The 17,950-nt window shown below is 40.9% G+C and overlaps 1 protein-coding gene across 6 annotated transcripts in view; it reads left to right on the forward strand.

Moving 5' to 3' along the window:
- Positions 1-17,950, forward strand: part of LOC137323595 (nck-associated protein 5-like) — a 555,766-nt gene that overhangs the window by 189,168 nt on the left and 348,648 nt on the right. The gene's annotated exons all lie outside the window — the stretch shown is intronic.

The following is a 17,950-nucleotide window of genomic DNA, read 5'->3' on the forward strand; positions in this document are numbered from 1 at the left end:
TGCATACCTTGGGGATGATGACAAGAAAAAAGGGACAGAGACGAATAACACTGGCTTCTGCCCCCTTTGCACATGATCCCCATTTTATGTTGGGTCTCTGCCATCAAGAATTGCTATGTGCTAGGGAATACAGAGAAGGTAAGTTTTTTTTTTAGAGGCCCAAATAGAAAAACTGAGCAGCTTTTAGACTGTTTCAAGGCTGTTTTCTCTTATTTTTTGTTTTTTCTTCTCCAGGAAGTTAGGTTATAATGAACCTTTGTGCCAGTCGTTTGGATATTTTCCCCCTTTTTCTCCCAGCACCATTACTAGCATTAGTGGGTTTCCCAATGGAAATCCCCCTAGGCTTTGCTAGCACTGGGGTGTTCCTGCTGTTTGGCAGAACTGGGGTCGGAGCCCTCGAATTTTGCAGCACTGCAGTGGGATTCTCGGGTTTTGTGGACATTTTGGACATTCCTGGAGTTTAGCAGCATGTGAGGCACGGGTCCTGAGATTTGGCAGTAGACTCAAGAGATCAGCAGCAACGCATATACTTCTGTACACAGAACAAAGGAAAGAAACAGATTAACTCTCTTGGATTTTTTTTTATTACTGAGGTTAGTGTAGCGTATCATATTTAATATTCCTTTTTTTCAAGCAATTATCAAAAGCCCTTTTAAATGAATTTATGGGCCCTGCTGCAACAACTTGTGTTAGAGAATTCCAAACTCTAACCACTCTGGGTAAAGAACATTTTTCCAAATTTGCTTTCATTCTTTTTGTGATCATCTTAAATTTAAATTCATTCCTGTTATCTTCTTGCCCATCAGTGAAAGCAATTTATCACTATTTACCTTGCCATAATCCTTCATAACCTTTAACAACTCGATCAGGTCACTCTCGATAGTGAAATAAAACCCAAACTTTGCAAGAGTCTCTCCATACCTGTAAGTTTTCATCCCTGGTAAGATTTAGTAAATCTATGCTGCGCCTTTTACATTACTTTTATACTTTTTCTACCCAAAACTGTAAACACTACACTAACATTATCTCCTTGCTTTTGTATTTTATCTACTTGTGCTGTTATCTTAAATGACCTGTATATCCTCTGCTCCTCCACTCCATGTAAACTCTTCCCATTTAAGGTTTATTCCTTCACCATTGTTACTTACCTAATGTATTACTTTACATTTTCACTTTGAACTATTTATTTGCTAGCCTATGTTTAATTTTAGAACAATACAGATGCAACATGAATTCCTGAACTGGAGTTTCTGTTGCTACTAGACACTATATTTTGTGCCCTATCAAATCCAACCCTTATTCTAATATACCCCATGAACAAAAGACCAAAAAATTCCTAAAGGATGAGCTTTAACTTGTTTAATTTAATGACTAACATAATCACGTAATCCTCTATTCTAAACTGGGTCTTGTGCAAGAGCTACTGATCACAACCACCATGCCATCATATACACAGAGAAAGTAGAAAATGGTATATTATCAACCCCCCCACCCCTGTGATGCACTGTCACAAGATAGATTTTGCTGTAGCACAACCACGTATAGTTGGCTGTAACTGAGTAAACTACTGCAATTTATTCAAGAAGAAAAGAATTCCCAATTTTCGTATTTTCTAATGCAATCCTAAAGCCACACACTCACATTTATTTGAATTAGAAAACCAAGGGGAAGGACCAAAATCCACAATGCACCATGGTTGAAAAGATTAGAAATTCACACTTGTTGACAGCTTATGCCCAAAAAGCAACAGCTTTATGGCAATTTCAATTGATAGTTATATTTTTAAAAATCACATGATGTATACAAAACACAGATATAATAGCAATTAAAAAGTAATTCTCCTTGGTGCTTTGTAACCAGATATTTTGATTCTTATAAATATTTCTAGGTGAAGCGACTTGATAGAACCAATTGCACCAATTTTATTCTGATATATTGAGTTCATTATATTTAGAAGATGATTTTTGTGTGTGAAAAACTGTGATATTACAGGAAATTGCCTCTCAGTAATAGCTGTATTTAGTCAAACTAATAAAATTTCATGAAGAAGGCTTAGAAATGACTTATCTTCATCTGCCAGATGGTGAATTGCTACAGATTATGTCTACCACCTTCATTGAATTGAATGTAACATTTTTTTGACATGACGAGTCTTTAAAATGGATTCTGATGTTGGGCTTCATTGAGCTGATTTATTGGAATGGTTAGGATAAAATGTTATGCATTTTATTTTTCTAACACCAAGTATACTTGGTTGGTTAACTAAATAAATGCCAAACTTTAAAACTGTAATTTCACATTCAACCAACTTAAGTTTAAAAATTAATGTTATCGTCAGAATGTGAGCTATAAAAACTGAAATCTGTTTAGACTCATTTTTTCAATGACCAAATGTAAATTTGAACAGTTTTTTATTGTGTTTATTGTTGGGCATAGGTTCAACAACTTCATTTTTTTAACAAGCTGCAGTCTGTGCATATCTCTCTCGAATTTCAAACAGCTTCTTTTCAGGTGCTCTACTACCATACATCTCTGCCTATCTGCTGCTGAAACTCTCAGCCATGCCTTTGCTACCTCCAAACTCGACTATTCCAATGCTTTCCTGGCCGGTCTTCTATCCTCTATGCTCTGTAAGTTTCAGCTCATCTAAAACTCTACTACCTATATCCTATCCTGCACCAAGTCCCGCTCACCCATCACTTGCTGATCTATGTTGACTCTAGGTCCCCCAAAGCCTCCAATTTAAAATTCTCATCCTTGTGTTTAAATCCCTTCATAGCCTTGCCCCTCTTCATCTCTGTAACCTCCTCCATTCTACAATCCACCCTGAGCTCTCCATTCTTTTGAATCTGGCCTCTTGTGCATCTTCCAGTCTCTTTTCCCCAACATTGGCAGCTGTGCCTTCAGCCATCTAGGCGCTATGCTCTAGAATTCCTTTCCAAAGCTTCTCTACCTCTCCACCTCTCTCTCATGCATTTAAGAACTTTCTTAAAACCCATCTCTTTGACCAAGCACGCATCCGAATATCTCCTTCTTTGGCTTGGCGACCATTTTTGTCTGATTATATCTGTATGAAGCACCTTGGGGCATTTTTCTACGTTAACGGTACTGTACAAATGTAAGTTGTTGTTGTGGTACGTATGTAACTTTAATAACATTGCATTCAGTACCATTGACTAAAATAGTCAAATAATCTGTTGTACATAGAATAATTCCAGCAAAACATATAGCCCCTAGTAAAGAACACATGATGCAAAATATTTCAGCTTGTTTGAATTGTCTAAGCTTACAGCAGTGAAGAGAATGGGTCTTCGATCCATAGTGACTTTCTACTATTCATGTTTTTTTTTATCTGTTTGACATTTTCCATCATATGACAGTGAATGTGACTCCTCCAGAAGCCCTTAATGGACTTTAAATAGAGCGTACGTATGTCAAAATGAATAACTCCTTTCTTAAGAATTTGAGAAGTCTATTACATGTTGAAAGTCACATACAGTTGCAGTGGATAATCTGTAGAGCTAAGCAACTCTGCCTTTAATTAAAAGTTGCTGGAGTTATGGATCACCATTCTTCCTCAAACAGTTCATTAGTTCAATTAACTCTTTTTCAGTTTTCCATGAATTGCAATAAATAATTATAGATACCTAGAAGGGAATTACAAGGATTGTGACTCATTCAGGGGGTTTCAGATGATATAATGAATGTTGAAAAAGTAACTCCGGTAGTTTACACATCATTTGAACATTAACATCAGGCTGTACCCAAGGAAACCTTACACTCTAAATAATTTGCATTTAAATGCACCAATCTCCCAGTATCCAATTTGTAGCACATTTCATCTGTAATTCTTTTATTGAGATTATTGAATTATAGAATACATTAAAAAAATGAGAATTATACTGTCAACAAACTGGCTCCAGTTAACATACACATCATACCCATGACAAATATACTGCAAAACAAGATACAGGATCACACCCAAGTTACACATACAGATAAAGAAACAAGCAATTAAAACTAGTAACACCCTTTTACCAAAAGAGGCAGAGCTAAGGCATGTAAAAACAGATCCCATATCACCCAGATCGTCCTAGCTAGTCTATGATCACAACCCCTACTGACCTTCTTGTTCCATTTCATAGACTTCTCCATCTGTACCCACAGAACCTCACTATAGTGCAGTGAACTTGTTAAAATTGGTCACAAGAAGTTCATCAGAAGACATTGTCCTTTTTATTAAAATCCAAACAGAGCCACAACCGGAATAGGAGTTTCTCTAGAAAAGTGGTACTCAACAGTTGGTTTTGCCTCATTTTGGACCTGTGGGGACTTCCTTTTCAGCCTTCATATCGTGACAAAGGCATGGATGAGAGTTTCAGCAGTGGATAGACTGAGTTGGGGGCAGAGATAGGTGATGTTTTGGAGTTGGAAGTAGGCGTTTTTTGTGAAGGAAAGGATATTGGGGTTGGAAGTTCAGCTCTGGGTCGAACTAAACTTCAAAAAGCACAGATATAATTTTAACTATAGACAAAATATCTTAAGTGCTTTAAGCAATAGAGATATTCAGACTGTATTCTGCCTGCAGACAATCTGTCTGATGCATCATTCAATGTCTACCATAGTTAGAACTTTGGTTAAAAATATGATCAGGAAGATGAAGGCTCTCAAAGGTATCTTGGTTTCTTAATTCTTGTTTTTTTTACCCTTCCAAATGAAGCAAGAGGGCGTGTGATTTACCTGACTACATAGTGCAGGCATTATATAGGTGGGAGCATTTGAAAAAAGGCAAATGAACCTTATGATTTGACATTTTTGTCAATAGTACTAAATGCGGTGTTATTAAAGTTATACATGTACTACAACAATAACTTACGTTTATATAGTACCTTTTAAAGTAAAAAGAAATGCCCTGAGGTGCTTCATGGAGATATCATTAATGTTCATTTTATGGGCATTATCTCTCCTATATCAAAAAACGGGCAGATGGACACCATTCTCCATCCTCTGAAAGGAATTTGGTTCAGGAAGTGAAGTTCTATGTTATGAAGACCTAGAATCATAGAAAGGTTACAGCATGGAAGGAGGCCATTCAGCCCATTGAGTCCGCGCTGGCTGTATGCAAGAGCAATCCAGCTAGTCCCACTCCCCCGCCCTACCCCATAGCCCTGCACCTTTTTTCCTTTCAAGTACTTATCCAGTTTCCTTTCGAAGGCCACGATTGAATCTGCCTTCATCACCTCCTCCGGCAGTGCATTCCAGATCCTAACCACTCGCTGTGTAAAAAAGTTTTTCCTCATGTCACCTTTGGTTCTTTTGCCAATCACCTTAAATCTATGTCCTCTGGTTCTTGAACCTTCTGCCAATGGGAACATAGTCTCTCTATCTGCTCTGGCTAGACCATTCATGATTTTGAATACCTCTATCAAATCTCCTCGCAACCTGCTCTGTTCCAAGGAGAACAACCCCAGCTTCTCCAGTCTATCCATGTAACTAAAGTCCCCCATCCCTGGAATCATTCTAGTAAATCTCTTCTGCACCCTCTCTAAGGCCTTCATATCTTTCTAAAGTGCAGTGCCCAGAACTGGACACAATACTCCAGTTGTGGCTGAACCAATGTTTAATAAAAGTTCAACATAACTCCCTTACTTTTGTACTCTATGCCTCTGTTTATAAAGCCCAGGATCCCAAAAGTTTTTTTTCTGCTTTCTCAACCTGCCCTGCCACCTTCAATGATTTGTGCACACATACCCCCAGATCTCTCTGTTCCTGTAACCCTTTAGAATTGTGCCCTCTAGTTTATATTGCCTCTCCTTGTTCTTCCTACCAAAATGTATCACTTCACATTTTTCTGTGTTTAATTTCATTTGCCACGTGTTCTCCCATGCCACCAGCCTGTCTATATCCTCTTGAAGTCTATCACTATCCTTCTCACTGTTTACTACCCTTCCAAGTTTTGTGTCATCTGCAAATTTTGAAATTGTGCCCTGTACACCCAAGTCCAAGTCATTAATATATATTAAGAAAAGCAATGGTCCAGCACCGACCCCTGGGGAACACAACTGTACACTTCCCTCCAGTCTGAAAAACAACCGTTCACCATTTCTCCATTTCCTGTACTTAGCCAATTCTGTATCCATGTTGCTGCTGCCCCCTTTATTCCATGGGCCGCAATCTTGATGATAAGCTTACCATTCAGCACTTTATCAAATGCCTTTTGAAAGTCCATATACACCACATCAACTGCATTGCCCTCATCTACCCGCTCTGTTACCTCATCAAAAACTCCATCAAGTTAGTTAAACTCGATTTGCCTTTAACAAATCCGTGCTGGCTTTCCCTAATCAACCCACACTTGTCCAAATGACTGTTAATTCTGTCCCGGATTATCGTTTCTATAAGTTTCCCCACCACGGAGGTTAAACTGACTGGCCTATAGTTGCTCGGTTTATCCTTACGCTCTTTTTTAAACAAGGGTGCAACATTTGCAATTCTCCTGTACTCGGGCATCACCCCCGTATCTACGATGTTTGGAAGATTATGGCCAGTACCTCTGCAATTTCCACCCTTACTTCCCTCAGCCGCCTAGGATGCATCCCATCCGGACTGGGTGACTTATCTACTTTAAGTACAGCTAGACTCTCTAGTACATCTTCTTTCAATTTTTAGCCCATCCAATATCTCAACTATATCTTCCTTTGCTGAGACTCTGGCAGCATCTTCTTCCTTGGTAAAGACAGATGCAAAGTACTCATTTAGTACCTTGGCCAAGCCCTCTGCCTCCATGAGTAGATCTCCTTTATGGTCCATAATCGGCCCCACCCTCCTCTTACTACCCGTTTACTGTTTACATGCCCGTAGAAGAATTTTTATGTTGGCTGCCAATCTATTTCCATACTCTCTCTTTGCCCATCTTATTTCCTTTTTCACTTCCCCTCTGAACTTTCTATATTGTGCCTGGTTCTCACTTGTGTTATCAACCTGACATCTGTCATATGCCCCATTTTTCCATTTCATCATACTCACTATCTCTTTTGTCACCCAGGGAGCTCTAGCTTTAGTTGCCCTACCTTTCTGCCTTGTGGGAATGTGCCTAGACTGTACCCGAACCATCTCGTCTTTAAAGGCATTGTTCAATTACAGTTTTGCCTGCCAATCTTTGATTCCAATTTACCCAGGCCAGATCTGTTCTCATCCCATTGAAATTGGCCATCCTCCAATTGAGTATTGGCCCAATTGACCTTGTGCTAGAAATTCCTGGCCTCTGGTGAAATACCTTTCCCATTACCTGGGAGGGTAAGGGAGAAAATTGGGGCGGGACCCGATTCTGCTGAGTTTCTTCCTTTTTCTTTGAAGTTCTGATGGCAAAGGCTTCTTGCATCCACCCTCCCATGCCCACCTCAGAAGAGGAGATGGGACTGGCAGGATGATCTCATTTGCCAGAAATCTTACCTGTTCAACCCCTCCTTTGTCCCCAGTGGAAAATATTCCTGCATAATGCAGATGTACTTTCTTTGCCTGTATTACATAGTGGCAGAAGTGGGGTCCACACTGATGAATTCTGAACGTCAATTTGCTCACCTTGAAAAATAATCTGGCTTCTTCGGCCAGATTGCCTGCCTGACCCCCACAAAGCAGCAAGTGAAGAATGGCAGGTGGAAGTTTTGAGGCTCCGTACTCTTAGCAGTAATATTCAGTGTCAAGTGTTAAATTGTTTTGCAGCCACTTAAATGGGAAGCTGGAGTGAGAGGCAAAGTTAGGATCACTTAGCCCAAGTACATAACTATAATTTTAACGTGATGGGTGACAGTTTTGTTGGATATTAATTATAGCAGGGAGCCAGTCCGACAAGATTATACTTGTACAAGGCATTTCTGTCCAAAATCTGCAACTGAAACAGTCCGCTCTTGTTTACCAGTTTGTGCCTTCTGGTCATTGGTAAATTTTTACTCCATGAATACTTTAGACTATTTTAAAAGCAACAAGCTAACTGTGGCAAGTTTAGACATTTCTGAAGGAGGATGCGAACACTAATAGTATAGAATCTACTGTTAAAGAAAAGGTCTGCTTATGTACAATAAGGTATAGCAGCTTGATTTTATCTTGCTTCACTTTTAGTTCCCACAACATATGATAAACATCATGCAGGCCATATGGTCAGTTTGCAAATAAATTGTTGAAGATGGGTACATTCTTTCTCATCCACATTAACTCTGATGTCTCGAAGTCCTTGATCCTTGTATTCTAGCATGCAGTAGTCCCGTGTGGGTTCCCTTTCTTGTCCTCAGATATCCTAATGTGTTTAAATCTATTTTTTTGCTTCATCCAGGTGCAGCACTGAGGGTGGAGTTATTTACTTCCAATTACTTCTCCACCTTATTTTTTATTCGTTTATGGGATGTGGGCATCACTGGCAGGGCCAGCATTAATTGCCCATCCCTAATTGCCCTTGAGAAGGTGGTGATGATTCGCCTTCTTGAACCACTGCAGTCCGCGTGGTGAAGGTTCTCCCACAGTGCTGTTAGGTAGGGAGTTCCAGGATTTTGACCCAGCAACGATGAAGGAATGGTGATATTTTTCCAAGTCAGGATGGTGTGTGACTTGGAGGGGAACGTGCAGGTGGTGGTGTTCCCATGCGCCTGCTGCCCTTGTCCTTCTAGGTGGTAGAGGTGGCGGGTTTGGGAGGTGCTATCGAAGAAGCCTTGGTGAGTTGCTGCAGTGCATCTTGTAGATGGCACACACTGCAGCCACGGTGCACCGGTGGTGGATCGAGTGAACGTTTAAGGTGATGGATGGGTTGCCAATCAAGCGAGCTGCTTTGTCCTGGATGGTGTCGAGCTTCTTGAGTGTTGTTGGAGCTGTAGTTATCCAGGCAAGTAGAGAGTATTCCATCACACTCCTGACTTGTGCCTTGTGGATGGTTGAAAGGCCTTGGGGAGTCAGGAGGTGAGTCACTCGCCGCAAAATACCCAGCCTCTGACCTGCTTTTGTATTCACAGTATTTATGTAGCTGGTCCGGTTAAGTTTCTGGTCAGTGGTGACATCCCAGATGTTGATGGGGGATTCGGCGATGGTAATGTCATTGAATGTCAAGGGGAGGTGTTTAGACACTCTCTTGTTGGAGATGGTCATTGCCTGACACTTGTCTGGCACAAATGTTACTTGCCACTTATCAACCCAAGTTTGGATGTTGTCCAGGTCTTGCTGCGTGCGGGCATGGACTACTTCATTATCTGAGGGGTTGTGAATGGAACTGAACACTGCAATCATCATCCCCACTTTTGACCTTATGATGGAGGGAAGGTCACTGATGAAGCAGCTGAAGATAGTTGGGCCTAGGATGTCCTGGGGCTGAGATGATTGGCCTCCAACAGCCACTACCATTTCCTTTGTGCTAGGTATGTCTCCAGCCAATGGAGAGTTTTCCCCCTGATTCCCACTGACTTCAGTTTTACTAGGGCTCCTTGGTGCCACACTCGGTCAAATGCTGCCTTGATGTCAAGGGCAGTCACTCTCACCTCACCTCTGGAGTTCAGCTCTTTTGTCCATGTTTTGACCAAGGCTGTAATGAGGTCTGGAGCTGAGTGGTCCTGGCGGAACTGAGCATCAATAAGCAGGTTATTGGTGAGTAAGCGCCGCTTGATAGCACTGTCGATGACACCTTCCATCACTTTGCTGATGATTGAGAGTAGACTGATGGGGCGGTAATTGGCCAGATTGGATTTGTCCTGCTTTTTGTGGACAGGACATACCTGAGCAATTTTCCACATTTTCGGGTAGATACCAGTGTTGTAGCTGTACTGGAACAGCTTGGCTAGAGGCGCGGCTAGTTCTGGAGCACAAGTCTTCAGCACTGCAGCCCGGATGTTGTCAGGGCCCATAGCCTTTTCTGTATTCAGTGCACTCAGCCATTTCTTGATATCTCGTGGAATGAATCGAATTGGCTGAAGACTGGCTTCTGTGATGGTGGGGATCTCGGGAGGCGGCCGAGATGGATGATCCACTCGGCATATGTGGCTGAAGATGGTTGCAAATGCTTCAGCCTTGTCTTTTGCAATGACATGATGGGCTCTGCCACCATTGAGAAGGGGATGTTTACAGAGCCTCCTCCTCCCGTTAGTTGTTTAATTGTCCACCACCATTCACGACTGGATGTGGCAGGACTGCAGAGCTTTGATCTGATCCGTTGGTTGTGGAATCGCTTAGCTCTGTCTGTAGCATGCTGCTTCCGCTGTTTAGCATGCATGTAGTCCTGAGTTGTAGCTTCACCAGGTTCGCATCTCATTTTTAGGTACGACTGGTGCTGCTCCTGGCATGCTCTTCTACACTCCTCTTTGAACCAGGGTTGATCCCCTGGCTTGATGGTAATGGTGGAGTGAGGGATATGCCGGGCCATGAGGTTACAGATTGTGGTGGAATACAATTCTGCTGCTGCTGATGGCCCACAGCGCCTCATGGATGCCCAGTTTTGAGCTGCTAGATCTGTTTTGAATCTATCCCATTTAGCATGGTGGTAGTGCCACACAATACGATGGACGGTGTCCTCTGTGTGAAGACGGGACTTCATATCCACCTATTATCCATATCATTAGTACACTCCACCCTTCATCCGCTTTTTCTCCAGAGACCGCGTCTGGATAAAATAGAGCCCTGTATGATTGGAGGCAGATCCTGGATTGCATAGGGAATTGGTTGTGTTCTCGCAGGCAGAGTATTGTTATTAATGGAAGTCGTTCTGCCTGGAGACCGCTTACTAGTGGAGTCATATAGGGATCCGTGTTGGGACGGTTGCTCTTCACGATCTAAGCTAATGATCTGGACAGTGGTGTTGTGGGTGCTATCCCCAAGTTCATGTATGCCATGAAGATCAGTGCCAGTTTTAGGAGAAAAAACAACTATAATCTGATCCAGATGCGATGGGGGAATGGATAAGCATCTGGCAGATGGCAATTAATGTAGATAAATGCAGTATCATGCATCTGGATAGGGCTAATGCCAAGCACATATATACCATACTTGGCATGGAATTGAAGTCTGTTGAGCAGAGAAGATCTAGGTGCTATAGTACACGAGTCTCTGAAAGTGCACTACCAGCGCACTAAGGCTATTGCAAAGGCCAGTAAAGTATTAGAATGTATAATGAGGACAATTTGGTATATAACTAAGAGAACTGTAATTTTTTTGTGCAAGACTGTAGTTAGGCCTCAGCTATAGCCCTACCACGATATAGAGGCCTTGGAAAAGGTATAAAGGAGGACTACTAGACTGATCCCCAGCTTAAAAGCCCTTAGTTATCATGAACGGCTTAGAGAGCTGGGGCTTTTTCCTTTAGAAAAGCGTAGACTTCGGCAAGGTTCAATTGAAGTATTTAAAATGGTCAGTGCATCTGTATGGGCACATTATTTGAGTTAGGTAGGTTAGGGAAAATGAGAGGCCATGCCTATAAGTTACACAAGCATAGGACTAGGTTAGATGTCAGGAGGCTTTTCTATACGCAGGCGGTTGTTGACGTCTGGAGCAAGTTGTTGGCTTGAGTGATATGTGCAGATTTTGCCAACAGTTCAAAAAGGAACAGGGCAAGCTCCTTACTGTGGCTAATATCACTGTGTACAGAAGGCGGGTGGGACCTGGGTATGTACCCCATGATCACCCTGATTTCTGGAACTTGTTTTGCTTGCCCTTGGGAGGTCAGAGAGGAATTTCCCAGATTTCTTATCCCTGAATTGGCCTAAGGTTTTTAAAAATCTTTTTTTCACCTGATTACAGGACTATAAGTGGGAAGGTAAACTGGGAGCCACAAAGCTCAGTTGCATCATGACCGTTTGGGGCAGGCTTGATGGACCTGTTGGTCTTTTCCTGTCTGTCTTTTTGTATGTTCGTATGTAAAAAGGTCTGACTTGAAATCGCCATCTCACTCGCTTGGATTTCAAAGTCCTTATTCTGTTAGGGTTCTGATGAAGAATGTCAATGTTAATATGTATTTTGTCTTTTCAGATGAAGATAAATCTGCTGTGTATTTAACATTTTAAAGTTTCATTTCCAGCATTTTAATGTTGTCTTTATCTCTAGGGCAGGAACGTTAACATATATTGCAGCCAAACTGCCTGCAAGTCTGTTAGCACTGCTTTCTAATCTTCAGAGTAGCACATCTTGTGGGGATCTCTTGAGTCCCTGTGTTGCCCAGTGTGGATTGATTTCTGAGATGACTTGTGGTTTTTCATTGAAGTTCCACGTTTTCCACTGTGGGCCAACATCTGGAACAACTTTTGATGTTAATAATTGCAGCCAGATCACACATTTAGAGTTAGCACCATTGACAAAGTTGCAGATCCATTTTTCTTTTTACGTGGATGGAGTCGGACTACATCAAACCTTTCCGACCAATTATGTGCCATCAGCTTCCCATCCAAATTGTATCTTGCACTAATTAGGTCTTTATCGTTTCATCTTCACAGGAAAATCAGGTGTCAAAATGAATACTTAGTATTTATTAATGGCAACAATTTATTTTATTGGCATTTTTTTTAAGAGGATTCAGAAGCTAAAAAATTTCTACCTTTGGCAAAAAATCAGACATGAGTTTTTAAAAAAAGATTTTAAAAAATGAAGGTAGAAGAGTTAATGGATTATTTATCCCTGTTTGGCTCAGCTGGTCATTCCTACCCCTCCAAATGAATGGAATTTTTAAAAAAATGATATGAAAAGAAAACAAATTTTGTCATTAAGAGAACTCATTCAGCATTCCGCAGATTTACAGTCAAATTGAAAACAAAATATATTATTTCATGTCAGATCTGACGTCACTGAGCTTATTGAAAGGGAAAGTTTCCAAGTATCATCGCAGGTGTAGAGGCTTAGGAGTAGTTCTTAGGCCAATTTAACGGCAACTGTCTAGCCATGGCAGATTTAGACAACAACACTTTGCAGTCCTATAGTGCTCCTCGCATGAAGGAAGCACTTTACATTAAGGAGGACGAAACTTCGGAAGCCAAGCAGGAGCAGAAAAAGAGAAAAATGGAGAAGGTTAGGATTAGTGACAGAAGAAATATCAAAAAGAAGGCTTTGTAGGAGATTTTTGAACACAGGGAGGGAGGTGGAAAGACAGAGAGGACTGGTCAGGGAGTTCCACTGGGCAGGAGCATGGTGGCTGAATGAGCAACCACCAATAGTGGAGCAAGGGACAAGGAGAAGCAAAGTATTAGAGGAGTGGAGGATACATGGAGGGGACTTAAGGCAGGGAGAATCACTAAGATAGGATGTGGTGAGGTCATGGGGGGCTTTGAAAGCAAGGACAAGAATTTTAAAGTAAACTAACCGTGGAATGGGGACCCAGTGGAGCTTGGGAGGATGGAAATGATAGGAATTTGGGACTAAGTGCCACCATGGACATAAGATGTAACATTTTGCTTGAATTGAAGTTTTTGCAGGGTTGAGACAGGGAGGCCAGCTGGGAGAGTGTTTGAAAAGTTGAGGCATGAGGTGATCAAGACATGGTCAAGCATTTTGGACTCGAGATAGGGGTGCATTCGGGTAATGTTGCGGAGATGGAAGAAAGCTTTCATCAGGTCATTGAACTTTTTCTGGCACTGCTCTGCAGTTCTGGGAGTGTGGGAGTTGTCACCTCCTTCCACATAGTAAGAGGACACTATTTTGAGGCGTCCTCCCATGGACATCCAGCAATCTTTTTCTCTCCTTTGCTGCATTTCATCCAAGAGTGAAGATTGGTCTCATTAAAATTAAGGGCTCTTCTCTTCTGTCTCCTTCCAATACCCTGCTGCCTTTATTGGGTGCATCTGCCAGGTTCTCCACTTGAAGATATTCTTTAAAATTGTCACAAAATCTCACCTGAGTCAATCATTACTGCTACCAGACAGACAACTCACAGCAAAGCACAGCCACGACTTACCTGATGCTACCCCAGCCTGCTGCTGCCATCAACTGCCATTCTTGGATTTTAAAGCTTCCATTCCTAATTTCCAAGCTCCTTACCCCCTCCCATACACTACTCCTGTGCTCCGTTGGAGTTGTGCTCCTGAAATGCCAATAGATATGCTAATAAACAAATGCCTTGTTTTGTGGAAGTCCCAGCTCACCAGGGGTGTAACTTAGGGCAAATTGTCCATTGGAATTTTGGGGCCTAGGTGTCCATTTCTAATTGGTGCTTGCCTGCATACCATCTTGCTGTGTATTCTCATCTTTAAAATGGTAAGGATAACAATTAAACACATAGATAAAGGAATATATATAAAATAAAGGTTACAGCTTTCATAGAATAACGGACAGAGTTGTGGAATTCAATCCCAAAAGTATTAACAAAAATCCCCAAATACCATTTAATAAAAATGGAACTTGACTTATTCGGTAATTGTAAACTAGTGAGCCTTGAGTTATGCCCTAAATAGCATAAATGACCCTATTGTTGTAAAGCAGCGAATCCTCTGACTCACCATGTGCAACGCTACAAATGATAGATGTTTATAAAGTTGCTTGATTCTGTATTCTTCCATCACAAATATACTTACAGGCCATAAGTTCAGTAAAACTGCATATTGCTTGACCATTGAATAACATAGTGATGTCCAAAGTAAGTGTGTTACCGCACTAAGTGTAAAAGCCTATTTTTTTTTGAAGGCTTTGTGTAACATTGGGGCAGAAATCATTCCCGAAATAAGCTCAACAGCGCTCTCCATTGTTAGTGATGAAATGGAGGACCAAGTTCCGGCGTTCACACATGCTCAGTGAAACACGGAAATCCGGAACTTGCTCCCAGTGGTTCACTGGAGATATGACAGCTTTGAATTAAAGGGATATCACATGCTGCAATCAGAGAAATCATTGAAAAAGTACAAACTTGCTTGTCTGCCCAGCTGGAGAGTAGCTAATTACCCTACCAAACAGGTACGCTTAAAAATACAGTTCTAAACTAAGTTTTAACAGCGTGGTAAGTCTCAGTAAAAACAGAAAATGCTGGAAAGCTCAGCAAGTGAGGCAGAATCTGTGGAGAAAGAAACAGAGTTCACGGGGGTGATTTTAACCCCCATGAACGGGTGAGTTGGGGGCGGGTGGAAGTTGAAAATAGTTATTTTTTGGGTCGCAACTGCAAAATTTTCAGACTTTGCATTCCCAGTGGGAAGCCTGTACTTTTCCGCGCCGATGTTAAACCCGGAAATAAAGCCGGGTTGCGGTCACGACCCTAAAAACAATTATTTTCAACTCCCACCCACCCCTAACCCACCCGTTCCTGGGATTAAAAACACCGCGTACGTTTCAGGTTGAAGACCTTTCGTCAGAACCTTTGACCTGAAACGTTAACTCTGTTTCTTTCTTCACAGATGCTGCCTGACTTGCTGAGCTTTTCCAGCATTTTCTGTTTTTATTTCAGATTTCCAGCATCCGCAGTATTTTGCTTTTGGTAAGTCTTAATGACTGCCGAACAACTAAAGCTTAACTTTTAACTCCTTATTTTAATAGTTCTTGGTCATTTCAAAAAACAATTCTTAAAATTAAAAAAAAAGACAATTTAAAAAAACTTTTCCCTTCTGTATCTTTTATTTCATTCAGTTATTTCTTGCCCTCTTTTTTTTGCTGTCTATAACTGTTTTTACGTTGATTTAAAATGTTGTACCTTTCACTTCCTGGTTTTCACTTTCAAAGCCTGCAGAGAGAGTGACTGGAGCTTGTCAAAAATCTGATTGTTCGAGAGGAGAGAATGATCCTCTCGCTTCTCTCATGGGTCCTAGCTTCGCCTGAACTGACGCTGGGCTCTTCTCCGCTTCCTATTAGAGGAAGTGGCTAACGAAAAGACCGCGGTAAATTAGTGGGTTAGTATAAATCTATGTAGCGGCGAGCACTGTTCGCTGCTCCGAGCGATTTCTACCCCTTGATGATTATGTTAGATGATAGCCTTGTTCTGTTGATTTGAAAGCACTTGTACAGAATTGTTAAAGTCAAATTTAAAAACCATAAGTAGTTTTTAGCAGGTTACCGCTTTCTAGACAGTCATTGTAAGATTCTGGATTAAAGGATGCAATAATTACTTTGTAATACTGTGAAATGCTTCAGTGAGATGTTCTGTTGCCTGCAGTTTAAGTGTATTGGTTATTTTTGGAAATGTTTAAAAATTTGATGATCTTACATTACTATCCCATAAAAATAAATATTTAACTGTTTGATTTTTTTTCTAAATGTGAAAAGCCCCAATTTTCATCTAACCTGCCTGGCGGGAACAGGCGGTTTTGGGGAAGATATGCACCCTGTCTGATTTTACTCCTCCATTGAAGTCAACGGTTAATAAAATCAGGCAGGATGTAAAATGGGTGTCTGATCTGATCTCACCTTGTTCCCGCCAGGTGGGCTAGGTTAAAATTAAAGATTAATAGTCTTATTTGGAGGCATAATTATTTTATGATATTTTTTCATTTTGTCCCTGTTTTTTTTAAGTGTGGTGGATTTACTGCAAATAAAATGAACTAAAGTTACCAAATGTAGTTTAGCTACTATCAATTACAGCATAGTTAAAAATTGTCTCAAGGGGTAAAACCATATCGCTGAGTCGGTGATCGTCAATGTGTGACATTTTGCAGATACTCAACAGTTGTTACTTGCTATATGGAGCAGTAGCCTGCAAGGAATCATCTCATTCTATGATTTCTGTATAATCAATATTCGTGTGACAATGGAACAGCATGAGGAATATGAGAATAATGAATGCAGTTTTGTTGTGATTTCCTTTATCTAGAAAAAGTTCAGTTGCAAAAGTTGTAATAATTAATTTTTCTTCAGGATCCTGCTTTATTGCATCAAAATTATGGGTTTTTGTAAGACTGACTCCTAAGAGCTCATTCCATCCTGATGGTTCGTATGTGTAGGGAATTTGGCCTCATGAGCCATCAAGAACAAAACACTATAGTCCTCCTCTCCTTGGAAACGATTTAGTTATCAGATCATAGCTCTTTGGTTACTTACAGTATTTTTCTTTATTAGAAAAGAAACATTAGTTTTCACTACTGTGGATCTAGCCAAATGCTGCTGGCCTACTAATCTTAATAACTGCAACACTTCAAAATGGATGTGCAAGTACAGGTTCCATATGTACCTTTTTCTTAAAGGGGCATTGTCAGTTTAATCATGAAATAAAATACATTGGACTAAATTCAAGGATTTGCACTTCCACCTATTTGGGTCACTTAGGGTTTGGAGTTCATTTTGGATCTTGCCCTTTTATTTATATGGTCAATCCAGAATGGTTAGAAAATTTGTGCAACATTTTCTTAAGGGGTTCCGTACAATGTAAATTCAAGATAACACACTTTATGTTTCCCCTCTCATCATTTTATCCAATAAGGCTATGAAAATATTGAATGAAATGGTTTAGACATGATTAAAATACATTTCACACAGTCAAAAGACACCGAACACTGCAGCTTAATATATAAGAAGTTTCCTTCTACTTGAGAGGAAAACTTTCAAAGATGATTGATAAACTGCCATTGCAATTTATTTTTGTGGTCCATTGTAGCAAAAATAATAAACCTGTCAAGCCTGTTGTTTCAGTGTGCATACCCAGTACAGTTTTCTACACTGGACTATTGATCATTTTATATAACAGCTGGTTTCATCTAACTAAACCAAAAAATGATTAAACCTAAACCTTTAAGCCCAGGAATTATGCAGGTCACAACTGAGTTGCAATTCTGATGGGGAGCCATAATTTGGGGTGGAACCCAGATTCCTCCCCACTGAGGATTCCCAGCAAATTGCACTCTAGGCAGGGCACGTGGTTCTTCTGCCCATTCCAGTTATGTTGATCCAACAGTCTGGTGACATTTCAGGGCTTCCCCGGAAATTCACCTGAAGTGCTGCAATAGGCCCTGCAGGACCTGTGTCTACTGAGAACAGGCATAGGTCCTGTTCTAAACCTAGTGAAGGCCCCTGCATCAAAGAAGCAGAT

This window comes from Heptranchias perlo, chromosome 7 (genome assembly GCF_035084215.1).
Source record: "Heptranchias perlo isolate sHepPer1 chromosome 7, sHepPer1.hap1, whole genome shotgun sequence".
In the NCBI taxonomy this organism is placed as follows: Eukaryota; Metazoa; Chordata; class Chondrichthyes; order Hexanchiformes; family Hexanchidae; genus Heptranchias; species Heptranchias perlo.